The 13,791-nt window shown below is 46.9% G+C and overlaps 1 pseudogene; it reads right to left on the bottom strand.

The window, feature by feature from the left end:
- Positions 1–12,317: 12,317 nt before the first annotated feature.
- LOC114624862 lies at positions 12,318–12,851 on the bottom strand (annotated as a pseudogene).
- Positions 12,852–13,791: the final 940 nt, after the last annotated feature.

Genomic DNA, 13,791 nt, shown 5'->3' with positions numbered 1-13,791 from the left:
TATTGCCCTGTGGGTGGTACTTTGGGGGGAAAGGATGCCTCAACATGGGCCCGCAGAGCCACCCCCTTCCCCCACACCATACCGTGTCTCCACCAAACACATCCCTGGTTTCTCTTTCTTTTTATAAAACACAGTAGAACCTATGTTCAGGTTCTCAGGACCCAGATAAAGCCACAGGCAGTATCCTTCCTCAAGCTGGGAGGTGAAGACAGGAGAATTCCTGGAAGCTCCCTAGTAGCTAGCCTGTCCCACACAAGAGTGAATAGGAGACCCTGTCTCAAACCTGAGGTTGTCCTCTGACCTCTACACACATGCTATGGTAATAACACACACACACACACACACACACACACACACACACACACATCATTGAGACAGGGGTGGGGGTGGGTGGTGAGCAGAGAGAGAACCTGGGATCACTTCCCAGTAACTGCCCTGGAGAAGAGTCACCTGCACCCTCCAGAGATGTGCTGGTCTCTCAGGACAAGGGTCCCATCTCCCAACACTGCTACGCAGAAGGAACTTTAGGTTTTCTTGAGGGAAGTGAGGAGACAGCATGCAGAGAGCTGCTCTCAGCAGGCCATGGACCCTGCTCCTCCCCCTGGCTGCTTTGCTCTTCTCCTGAAGGAAGTAGGAGGTGGGAGTTCAGGGTTGTCACCTTTATCAGGGCGTCTCTGTCAGTCCTCGCTTTAGCTCCTCCCCCTTCTGCCACTGCTTCCTGTTTTTCAGGGGGAGCCCTACCCCATTCACTGTGCGTTGCTAGCACCAGGGTGGGCAGCAGGAGTCCTCAGATGAGGCCTGGGTAAGCCCAGACCCAGGCATGCAGTTAGAGCAGAGGTTCTCAACCTTCCTAATGCTGTGACTCTTTAATACAGCTCCTCATGTTGTGATAAACATTCCCCCCTCCACCATATAGTTATTTTGTTGCTGCTTCATAACTGTAATTTTGCTACTGTTACCAGTGTAAATATATGTAACTATCTGATATGCAGGATAGCTGATATGTGAATCCATGCAGAGGTCACGTCTCACCGGTTCAGAGCCTCTGAGTTAGAGGCACACTATGAAGTGTTTTCCTGGCTAAGCTGTGGGGTGCAGGTGGGTGGCCAGCTTGCCCGGACACAGGAAAGCTCTGCTCATGAAGAAAACCAGTGTAGGGCAGCAGGTTGGAGAGAGGAAAGACCAAGGAAAAGTCTAGATGATGAGGACCAGCCTCAGAGCTTAATGTGTGTCCTGACCTTGTGTGTGTGTGTGTGTGTGTGTACAGAAGCTAAGCCGAGTTGATTCTTCAATGCTGAAAGAGTCACTACAAACCACTCCACCACCAAATGGAAGCCTTCGTGATGTCCTAAGTAGGAGTGGTCCTCATACTTCGGTGCTCAGCTGCTTTGGGCCTTTGTCTTCTTGCTCTTGGATTGGGAAACTGCTCTTCTCCCCTTTTTACTCCCTGACCCTCACAGTACCCAGCACCATTAGGTGCTTTTGGCTTCTTCCTAAGTAGCTTGTGGATTTTAATTGGCTGCCTGGAGAGCTTGTTAAGAAATCAGTAGGGAAGGATGCCGAGCTTGATTAGTTATGTCTGTTGTGGGGAACCATGCCTAAGGAGGGCAGACTCCTGTGCATCAGTAGGGAAGGATGCTGAGTTTGATTAGCTATGTCTCGCTCTGGGACCATACATGAGGAGGGCGGATTGCTGTGGTACAACCTCCCAGCGGGTGTGAATCAACCTTTGCCTGATCTTATCTATGTTAACATTATCAACAGAAGGGAGTCTTACTGATTTTCCAAGACTGATTTCCCAAATTGGTGCCACTTATCAGTCCGTCTGAGAAATTGGAGATGGGAAGATGTGTAGTCTTGAGGTGACTGAGGAGCCTGGAGTAGAGGGAGATTCATAAGGGATGTGGTCCGTGGGGCCACATCTTACTTCCAGCACCTTCATGAATAATTACTCCCTTCCCATGACACCTGCATTTGAAGCAGAGGCCCAGGCTGGCCTGCAGGGGGATCTCCTGCCAACTGAGCCAGATGCTCTAATGCCTTGTCTCTACCAGATGCTATTTGTGTCCTGCGTTTGTGTCCTTATGAGATGCTGTGGTGGTTTGAATAGGTATGGTACCCATAGATTCATATGTTCGAATGCTTGCTTGGCCACAGGGACTGGCACTATTAGGAGGTGTGGCCTTGTTGGAGGATGTGTGTCACTATGGGGTTGGGCTTTGAGATCTCCTATGCTCAAGCTACACCCAGTGTGGCTCACAGTCTTCTGCTGCCTGAGAGTCAAGATATAGGACTCTCAGCTCCTCCGGGATCATATCTGCCTGCTTCCTGCCATGATGATATTGGATTGAACCTCAGAAAGTGTAAGCCAGCCCCAGTTAAATGGTTTTCCTTATAAGAGCTGCCTTGATCATGGTGTCTCTTCCCAGCAATGAAACCCTAAGACAGATGTTATTCTTACTAACTCTTAATCATTCCTCGGAGCCCTGCACCAACTTCCTCTTTCCCTCTTGTTACAATAACATTGAAGAAACGATGCTGGCTCCTAGCCAAAGGAATAAAATCTACTTCTAGATAGAGATACGTCATTGTCTCCTCTCTTGAGATTTAATCCAGTCAGCCAAGGGACCATCCCTCAGGAATGCAAGTTTACATTAAACCATCCTGAAGTGATAACGTAGCTGGCCTTTGTTACTTTGTGGGTTCTTCTTTTTCCCACCCTTTATCCCCCCAGTTTCACCCCCTATCACTAGATAGGAGAGAAAGAAGGATAGGGGAGAGAGAAGGAGAAAGAGATTTGAATCTAATTTCTTTCTTTCTTCCTTCTTTGGGCAGGAATACTGACAAACTGCAACCAACCTCCCTGAACGACCAACAACCAGCCCCTCCGACACCTACCCAGGCTCTAACATTATAATGAACCCTCTGAAAAGTTCTAAGAATCCCAAACATCACACACAGAAACTGTCTGCATCTGGCATAACCATGCCCCCACTAGAGCATGAGGAAAATCATAATCAGCAGCTGCAGACAGTCCAAAGCAGTCCCATATCACCACCCTGGGATTAAAACGAAAACATATTCTTATAATATTTCTGTGTGTGTTGTTTTTAAGAGACCAAAATTCCAGATTTCCCCCTACAAGATAGGGGGAATAATTATCCCTTCAGTAAGATAATCCTTCCTGGAATTCCCACCTATGAGGAAGTTGTCTATGGAATGCAGCTGCTTTCCTAAACTATTCAGAAAGTTATAACTTTTCTTTGTCTTCTTTTTATCTCTTCTCTGTGAATTCTCTTCCTAACACTTTGGGCTTTGTCTTTCTTCTAAGCCCCCTTCCTCACCATGTGGTCACTTGCTCATCAGGAGGCTGACCTCCATGCTAGCCTGACTCAAACAGAATGGCCTTTTCTCCGTTTTCCTCCTCTGGGAAACTGCTGAGATGTACAGCTTATATGTCCTGGGTTTTCCTTCTATATTTCAACAAAATTTGAGATTTCTTTTGGGTTTATTATTAAATCTTTTATCAAAGAAACTAAAAACTCCAAGTAGAGATTCTGATTTCTCAATAACATGTGGGGACTACAAAGAGACTCTTCAAAACTTCCAGTAATGCGTCTCTCTGACAGGCCGGTTTAGAGTCTCCTTTTGGGACGAGCTATGCCGTCCTGTGGGTCTGTGGCCCCACTAGGCTGCACGTCCTGTTCTGATCCTGTTCTGATTTGGTCTTGCTCTAGCACCTGGCTTGGGACTTGGTACAGCACAGGTGTTCAGGCAGTGTTTACCGAATGAACAAGTTTGTGATTCCTTTACAGAGCCTTCCCCTCTGAAGGCTGTATAGCCCAGCCAAGGACAAGGACACTGCAGTCAATTGGAGGCAGTGTTTACATGCGAGAGCCTGTTTTTCTCCGTGCTTCCTGCAGATTGGACTGGGTGTGCTAAATGCATAATGAATCTGCTAAACTCTTTAATGCACTCGCAATTCTTATTGATTTCCTTGATGATTACATATAATTTGCTGAACTGATTTCGCTGTGTGACTTGAAAGGCATTTGGGAAAAAAAAATCTCTATAATTTGTCACTCAGCTCACCCTGGACTTTAAAATGAATGCAGAGAGGCATATTGAGGAAATGCACATGGTTGTAACCTGTGTTATTCTTGGTGGATGGCCCATAGTCAATGAAACGAAATTTTTTACCGAGTTCCACTCATGTTCCAGACCTCATGGGAGCACCTGGGGTTTCACTGTTGGAGTATGCTTCTGGCCTGGGAGTGTTCAGAATTGGGGAGGGGGTGTTGGGGAGGGTAGGCAAACCCACAGGTGCTTACAGACGCAGGGCAGTGGTTAAACTCATCTGTGTCCTGTGATGTCACCTTTACCAATTACCCATCTTCCTCAGAGCCCGCTTAGGTGTCCCCTCCACTGTCAGATATGTTGAATCAGAGCCGTCACTTGAACAGAGGTTATGCTGTGACTGCATCTTCAGAGGGATGGTGTGGTTTGAATATGAAATGTCCCCACAGGCTCATGTGTTTGAACAGTTGGTCCCCAGCTGGAGGCTCTGTTTGGGAAAATTGTGGAACCTTTAGGAGGTGGGGCCTCGCTAGAGGCAGTGGATCACCGGGTGCAGACTTTGAGGCCCTATAGCTTGGTCTCACTTCCTGTTCACTCTTGCTTCCTAGATGTAGATGCTATGCACGTGGTCTTCCACCTTTCTGCCTGTTGTGTTTTATAAAAAGAAGAGAGAAGCCAGGGATATGTTTGGTGGAGACCCAGTATGGTGTGGGGAAAGGGGGTGCCTCTGCAGGCTCATGCTGAAGCATCCCTTCCCCCTGAGGTACCAGTCACAGGATGGTATAGTATAGAATAGAGTTTATTTAGGTAGGGTATGGGGAGGGGAGCTGAGGGTGTAGTAGAGACAGAGAGAGAGAGAGAGAGAGAGAAAGAGAGAGAGAGAGAAGAGAGAGGAGTAGAGGCTGGCCATGAGCATGTGGAAAGAGAGGGGGAGGAGAATGGGGAGAGAGGGGGAAGAGAGTTAGGGGCAAGAGAAGAGAAGAGAGGAAGAGAGAGGAAAGGGCAAGCAGCCCCTTTTATAGTGAGTCAGGCACACTGGGCTGTTGCCAGGTAACTGTGGGGAGGAGCCTAGACAAAATGCCAATGCTACCCACGCCACCATGCGTCCCTTTCTTGCTGTTGTGTCTTTATCACGGTGTCGATTGTTTCCCTTTGGAACTGTAAGCCCAAGTAAACTCTTCTGTCCTTAAGTTGCTTTTGTCAGGGTATTTGCTTCCAGCAACAGAAAAAGAAGCTGGGACAGATGGTGACCTTGGAGCTGGTTCTGAGCGGGACTCTCCAGGAGAATCAGTCACAAGAGCGGGATCCAGCTGCCATTTTCACCTCCCACCTGCCTCCACGATGGTGCTAGCCTTCCTTCCAGACCTCCCTGCCTTGTCCTGTTCCTTCCCCTAAAGGGTCCGGGTGGAGTCAGGTGTGTGACTCTCCCGACCCACAACAAGTATTCACCCCTACAAATCCCTGTGTTTTGTGGCTTCTTCTAAGGCTGCTGAGCTCAACCTACCTCATCTGTCTGGTGCTTTCCTTCTGGACTCCAGCCCAACGTCCCTTCCAGGGTTGCTGAACACAAACTCTTCAGAGCCTAGAAGCAGAAAGGTTTATTGAGCTGTTACTAATACCTACAAGAAAAGAACTGGGCGCTGGGTCAAGTTCTGGCTTAGTTCAGTAACAAGGCTAAAGAAACAGAAGGCTGGAGAAGGACCCACGACATCTAGAGCTACTGGAGGGAAGACCTGTGTTTCTCTGCATGGGCAGAAGGGAGGCGTGGAGGGCACGAGCATTCTGGGATTGGGGACGGGGTAATGAGCAGAGAAGTGCCTGCTGAGTCAGGGCTTTTTCAGGAGTCTTAGGTGGCCCTTTGTTCTTTTGGCTCCTCAGGATAACTTTGTCTCTCCTCCCCTCCATCCCTGTCAATCCCAGAAATTCTCTTGTAAAGACCCATGGACCACTCAGTAGCTGAAGTTAGCTTTATAGTCCGGATCCCCAAAGTGAAGCTTTATTATGAGATGAAGGTCGGAGGGCAGGGCACACTCTTTTTTCTCCCAATCCTTCCCTCAAAAGTCGGGATTCATGCTCAGTCCTTGGCCAGGCCCTCAGATGCACTGAGAACACATTCAAGTCGTGGGTTTCTATTCCCACTGTCTGGTCCCAGCATCTTCCCCGTCTGAGCAGAAAGGATTTCCATACATCCTCTGCCTAAGCACGTTATCATCTGCCTTTTTAAAACTTCCCTCTCCCCCTGACTGCTATGCTTTGAATGTGACTGGTTTCCTCTGAAAAATCATTTTGGAGTTTCAGCTCATGGTACTGTATTAAGAAGACAGGATAATATCCAACTATTGTGTGATGGTAATCAGATAAAGCCATCTTGGGGCAGCCCTGAGACTGTACTTTTTTGGGCTACTTTATTGGGTTCTTTTACCTTTTACCATCCTTCTCCACCCTTATTTCCCTGTAACCTCTTCCAACCCCCAATACCAGGAAGGAGGGAATGAAGGTTAGAGGGAAAGGGGGCATAGATCTCATTAGACTACTTCCTGCTGAGGAGCGGTGTTGAGTTCCTAGGGGCAAACCCAGTCTTCATCATCAGGATCTCTCCAACCAGCAGTTCAGCAAACCAGCAACCAACCAGCAACCAGCAATCCAACAATAAAACAATCCAGCAATAGCAAAAGCAGCAAATGCAACAGCAGGAACCAGCAGCAGCAGCAGGGGAAGCTGTAGTCCCCCCCTCGGCTCTCTTTGGAGCTCTTGAATTTAAAGTCTCTCAAGAGTCCCCAGAATTCCAAATGTAAACTCTCTGCAGGTGGCAAAAATCATAGTTAGCAACCCCATATCCCACACCTGAGATTAAAACAAAAACATAATCACATTCCATAAGTGGGTTTTTTAAGAAACCAAAATTTTCACTATGTCATGATTGAATCCTGGCAGCTTTGTAAGGAGAAAAGCCGGATAGCTCGTACATACTGTCTCAAGTCAAGCAATGCCCTGAGCTTTGGGACTATGGTAGTAGCTATTTTTGGTTGTCAACTTCACCTAGAACTAATGAAAACCCAAGTGGTTGGGTATACCTGTGAGAAATTTTCCTTAAATCATTTGAAGTGGTAAGACCTATCTTTAATCTGGGTATTTTGCGGTGGGAAAATCCACCTATCCTCTGGGCCAGACTTTCTGGTGGCAGTCTACATACAGAGTATGAAAGGAAAAAGCTGCTTGTTCTCCAGCTCTCTGGCAAGTCTATTTCTTTATTGGCATTAAAGTCTACTTCTTCGGGATTCTTTCTTAGACAAAGACCAGCTGAGCCATCCTGCCTGTGGACTGAACAGCTACTGGATTCTTGGACTTTTCCATTGTTAGACAGCTATTACTGAACTAGCTGGTCCATAGTCTGTAAGACATTATAATAAACCCCATATTCATTCTATTAGTTCTGTTTCTCTAGAGAATCCTGACTAACAAAGGGATGGATATACAGAAAAGCCATCACTACAGATAGCCTATTGGAGGGCCCTGCTGCGGAAGGTTGCAGTCCACTATGTCCAGACAACTCTCTAAGTTTGATGTAAAATGGAGGACTCCCTTCCCCCAGCAGGGATCCCTATTTTCTGCCTGACCTTATTTGGAAGATGTCCCTGAGCATGGATGCCTGGCTTATCTTAAGCCTGACCAGTTCCCTGTTTAAAAACAAAGTTTTCCCCTTCCTGTCCATATGATAATTAGGTGTTGAGCTCCCACTGGGTTATAGGGTTATGCTGCCTAATGCAAATGAAACGTACTGTGAACATCAATCAGGCAATCCTCCCGGCAGCTGCCCTCTTTCTATATATTCCTCTCACCCAGTGAATAAAGCTGATCCCAGAAGTCATTCCATTGTACTTAGGGACCAGCAGAACTGCTTATTCTGACTCTGTTCCCCACACCCTTATGGACCAGTGCCCAGTGACCCCCCAAGGAATGAGAGACACATAGTAGCCCATTGACTTTGGACTTCCAGAATGAGGGATAGTGATCTGGATAGTTTTTTTGTTTTTTTGTTTGTTTGTTTGTTTGTTTTTTGTCCACTTGATACAAAGCCTAAAGTCATCTTCGAGAATAGAATTTCAACTGAGGAAATACCTCCACAAGATTGACCTGTAAGTAAGCTTGTGTGACATTTTCTTGATTAGTGATTGCCATGAGAGAGCCCAGCCTTTGGTGGTTTGAATAGGAACGGCCTCCAAAGGCTTCTGTATTTGATGCTTAGTCACCAGGGAGTGGCACTGTTTGAATGAATTAGAAGGATCAGGAGATGTGGCCTTGTTGGAGGAAGTGTGTCACTGGGGTTGGACTTTGAGTGTTCAGAAGCCCATGGCAAGCCCAGCATCTCACTCTTGACCTGCAGATCAGGTGTAGCTCTCAGCTAATGCTCCAGACCTATGTATGCCACCACTGTGCTCTGTCATAACCTATGTATGCCACCACCGTGCTCTGTCATAAAGATACTGGAACCTCTGAAACTGTAAGCCAGCTGCTCATAATTAAAGGTTTTCTTTTATAAGAGTCGCCTTGGTTGTGGTGTCTCTTTACAGAAATAGAACACTGACTAAGATACAGCCCACTGCTGATGGTACCACCTCTGGGTTTATGGTCCTGAGTTGAATAAGAAAAGAAACTGAGGGAAGCCATGAGGAACAAAACCACTAAGTGGCCTTCTTCCATGGCCTCTGCTTCAGTTCCTGACTTCCTCAGTGATGGAATTCCAGTTCCTAAGAATTGGACGCTGAAATAAACTCTTTCCTTCCCAAGTTATTTTTGATCATGTGATAAACATAACACAACAACAGAAACCTAGCAAAGACACCAGGCAACTTACAGTCTAAAGTCACCAATTGGTTCTGGGGTAAGGACCTAGATCCTGATCTGTAGTAACATAGACATGGGACTGTAGGGTCTTTGCACACCTAAAGAGCTTTGTCTTATCTTTAATAACTTAATGACAAAGGTGCAGGGTCTTCACATAGCTAAGGACTGAGAAGCTGGATTCCCAGAGCTTAGGAAGTGGTCACTCACTAGGTAAGGTGCAGAATACTCAAGAGCTTCTCCACAGGAAATGGGGCTTGCTGAAGGAGCGTAAGTGACAGAATGCTGCTGGAGCATTGGCTTAGGGGCAGAAGACAAGAGTGGGAACATCAGAGGGGTCTGGCTACCAACTGGTAGAGTTTAGACAGCCAGAGCCACTCAGAGAAACCTTGTCTCGAAAACAAAACAAGATAAAAAAGAAAAAGAAAAAAGCAAAGAAACAAACAAAGAAACAAAGGAAGGAAGGAACTTCTCTTGCACCCCTGAGAGTTGTTTGAGGACCAAGAAAGCCCGGAAGGAAAGGGGGGGGTTGGGGGGGGGGGGGGGGGGGGGGGGGAAGTGGCCTGGGGGCCTGTCACTCTTCAGGGAAGGAAGAGGAAGCTTTCAGCTCACAGCTTTGTCTGATTTCACAGGGACACTTAGGCTAAGTTTTCGTCTGGTGTCTGAGCTGGAATCCATCAGCTAGTGGCAGCCATGTAAACCTTCCTGGAGTCCTCCGACCCCAGTCTGCAGATGGCAGATCCTAGAGGGTTGCTTCCCTAGTTACAAGGCTTCCCAGTCTCACGGCAGACGCTCTGCTCCGTGTGTGCACAGGCATTGTCGCTAATGTTGAACATGGGCGTGCTCGTGTTTCTTCAAGTACAGCTACGTGCGCACAGCATCCCCAACAGGCCTGACGTGATCTGCAAGACTATGTATGGTGCTGACAGATTTCTGAAGAGCCCAAGACAGGTCCCGACCTTTGGTGCAGCATTCCTGGATCTGAGATTGTTTTCTGGTGATGCTATCAGGGATAGGCAATAAGTTTTCCCAGAAAATGAGTCACTGATAAGTGATCAACCCCTAGTGACAACTTGGAAACTACTGAAGGTTCAAAAAATAGCAAATGATTAAATACAACAATCCCAGACACACAATGAAATGTCTTACGGTCATTAAAATTCTATTTAGGGAGGCTGGTAATTACACAGGGAGAGTGGTAATCACCCAAAGGGGAAGAGGGTACAGAATGGAAATTACAGGCTGATTCCAGCGCCAGTGAAGCCTGACATGGCACAGGGTGGAGGGAGAATGGTAAAGGAGCTATTGTTAGGGGCAAGGATGAAACACAGATGATTCCTTTGAATGCAAATGAGTGGGGGGTGTTTGTTTGCTTGTTTGTTTGTTTTCTATGTAGATGGGGAGGGGGATGGGATTCTGAGCTCCAATAGAGAGTCAATAGGGACAGAGGCACAGAGAGGACAAGCCTAGGACATCACTGGGTATGGATCCTTCGGATAACAGACCCCATAAACACCTAGTAACAGCACCAAACCCCCAGGTCTGCACCTTCCCGCTGACGATTCTACACTGCTCCTTTCCACGGTTTGAAGGGATGCGGTTCACATGTACAAATTCAGGCTATTTCCTACAATTGACGTGACTGCTTCCTTCCCCTCTCCAAAAGCTTTCTGAATCAATGATTTACCTACAATTGAGTCTCTTATGAAAGCAAGGAGTTATAAGAGCCATTACAGTATGTGAAGTTTTCCTTCTGGGCCAAAGACTGCCCACGTTCTCCAGCTCTCTGACAGAAACCTTCCATGGGTGCTCCAGATCAGGAATGAGGCAGAGAAATAAGTGCATGTCCGAAGTCACCCGGGAAGCAAGTTACAACACAGAACTTGACCTTGTGAGGAATGGGCACTCTGGTCTCCCACGACAGCATCCCTCCTGTGATGCTCTCTTGCATGGATTCCCCCTCTCTCCCTTGCCCTCGCACTAAGGCCTCCACCACAGAGACACAGACAATTCTCGTCTCCCACCTCTCAGAGCAGAACACTTATCTGCAGATTGTGAATAAGTAACTATGAACGGGCTCGTCCAATCTCCTTCCGAGCAATGCCCCACCTTCCTTACCAGTACTTTGGCTTCTGGTAAAGTTGGATCCCTCTCTGCTTCCAGAGTCGCTTACTCAAGCCTGACTAATGTTATCATATTTGTCACCATGAGTGGGTTGGAGAGGAGAACTTGGGCCAAGGAGAGAAAGTTAAGTACTTAAGAAATATACTATGACTCTTGCCATCTGGAGAAAAATAAGAAACAAAGTAAATAAGCTAGAGACAGTGCAGTCATCTTGTGACATGAGGTCTGGGAATGGAGTTAACTCTGAGGAAGCAGAGAAAGGGAAAGAAGGAAAGAACAAGGCACAGAAATGGGGATCATTACCGCCAGTGTCTGATCATGCCTAAACACAACCAGTTGATAGCCAGACCCCTCTGATGTTCCCACTCTTGTCTTCTGTCCCTAAGCCATCGCTCCAGCAGCATTCTGTCACTGTGTTATGCTTATCACATGATCAAAAATAACTAAGGAAAGGGTTTACTTCAGCCTCCAATTCTCAGGTCATACTCTGTCACTGAGGAAGTCTGGAACTGAAGCAGAGGCCATGGAAGAATGCCACTTTTTAGTGGTTTTGTTCCTCATGGCTTGCTTATGAACTTGAGATCAGGTTGGCTTCAAACGCACAAAGATCCACCCTGCCTCTGCTGCCCGAGAGCTGGGATTAAAGGTGTGTGTGCCACAGCCTGCTGAAGGTTTCCTATTTTTGTACAAGTTTTCGTGTGTGAAATTTAGTCCATATTCAGGAATGTATACATTGCATGTGGCACAGATATGTATTTTGGTGAGCAATGTTCCACAGAGCATCCTGCTTGTCAACTCCCAGACCAGCAAATCAAATAGGGGCCCGTCTATCAGAATCTTTTTGGCTCGCCTTAATAGGGCAGCTCTCTGCATTCTGCTAAAGAGAGGGAGAGCCTGATGTCCCAGAACAATGTGGCTTAGCATGCATGGCTTGGGCGTGCCTATAAATCAACTCAAGGGAATGTGTCAGCTTGTCTTTGAGCTTCCTCTGTTCTAAAATATGTACACAATATTTGTCTATTGTCCTGTAACATTTTCAATGTATGTTGTTATTCTACTTTTAAAAACTGAGCTTTATTAGAACATAGCCCATGGCTGTTCCCCCCACCCCTTTCCTCCTCCTCCTCCTCTTTTTCTGAGAAGTAAGCTATTATTGCCCTGTTTCTCTGGCTAAACTGGCTGGGTTTGTTGCTTTGAGGGAATTAGTCAGAGACCAAATCCCACAGCCTCATCTGACCACCCCCACCCTTCTTTGGCTTCAGCCCTGCCTGGGGCTACACTTCCAGGCTTTAGATGCTGCCACTGTCTAACACCTGCTGGGTAATCAGCCCAAAGGAGAAGGCGGAGCTGTTGGGTGTGTTCTGTAGTGTGGCTTCGCTGGCTCTCACTGTGCCTCTGTCATCCCCTCACATCGCTCAAAATGTCACTGTTGCCTCTGGAGATTTTAGTGGCAATACCTAAAGACCTGGGACAAAGAGGTCTTCTTCCACCCCAGTATTCGGAGCTGGCACAGTGACCTCCCATGACCGGACCGCAGGCTGCTCTTTATTGACCAGCAGCATGTCCCTGATTTCAGCAGTTTCTCCAGAGCTAGGAAGTTTATAGATACCTCCAGATAGCTGAGCACATCCCGGTGTTCTTTCTCATCAGTACCAAAGCCTTTCCTTGCAGGAACATGCCAATCTGCTGGCCTGCTTAGAGCCTACATTGTCTGCTCCCACAGGGTAGCGTTTTGGATAATCATCCAGAAGTTGGGTGATCTTAAGGAAGTAGGTGGGCTTCTAGGTTGCCTCATCTTCCCTGGCCATCATGACCATGTGTCAGGGATTGTCACACAGGGCTTAAAGACAGTGTCACTATAATAAAGATGCCTGGCAAGAAATCTTTCTTATTTTCTCTATGGTAGCTTTCCTTGCCTAATGGTGAAATGAGTAGTCACAGTAGCGGCATAACGCCTGAGCATACCAGTTCCTCTGTGCCTGTGAATTCCACGTCTGAGGACTTAATCAACTGCAGATAAAAAAATTCAGGGAGGAAAGCCATCTGTGCTGAACACAGAATCTCTTTCCTTACCATTATCTCCGGAATAATCCAGGATAAAGCGCTAATCCAGCATTTGCATTGCATTAGATATCCTAAATAATCCAGAGATGGCTCAAAGTCTACAGGTGGAGGTACACAGCTATATGCAGACAGTATTCCATTTCAGATAAAGGAACTACATCCTCCAATCTGCTGGGGATCCTGGAGCCAGTCCCCATGTAGGTGACAACTGTAAAAACTCTTGTCCCTTGTCAGAGTTTGTTGACCCATGGGTTGTACAGTTGATGGGCAGATGAGCTACTTTCCAAGAACTCCTCTAGAACCTGTCAGTTCCTTTATCTGATACAGTGGCTCAAGAGTTTCCTGTGATGGAGAGATTGCAGTAGAGCCCATACACGTTTTCTTTGTCCACTGCCTCTTGATGCTCTCTGTCTTCCTAGCGCCCACATGTGGCCAGACATAACTGTTTTGTGAAACATTAAGATAAAGAATCTTGGTTTCATTTGCTCTTTGCTAGTAATGGTGGTGACTTTTTGTGTGTGTGTGTGTGTGTGCATTTGTGGGTTGTCTTTTGTTGTTTGTTTTGGGAGAGATCTTGCTGTTTCTTCTCCCGTGAGTTTCTTGTTACTTTTGCAGAGTCTTCGTTTGGCTATTTGTCCTGGGAATGTTTGCCAGAATTCAAGCGGAATCATGCCTGTCAAACTG

The sequence above is a fragment of the Grammomys surdaster genome, unplaced genomic scaffold, assembly GCF_004785775.1.
Source record: "Grammomys surdaster isolate TR1022 unplaced genomic scaffold, NIH_TR_1.0 211, whole genome shotgun sequence".
NCBI classification, from domain to species: Eukaryota; Metazoa; Chordata; class Mammalia; order Rodentia; family Muridae; genus Grammomys; species Grammomys surdaster.
The sequence above is the reverse complement of the archived record's forward strand: the minus strand, read 5'-3'. Positions and strand labels throughout refer to the sequence as shown.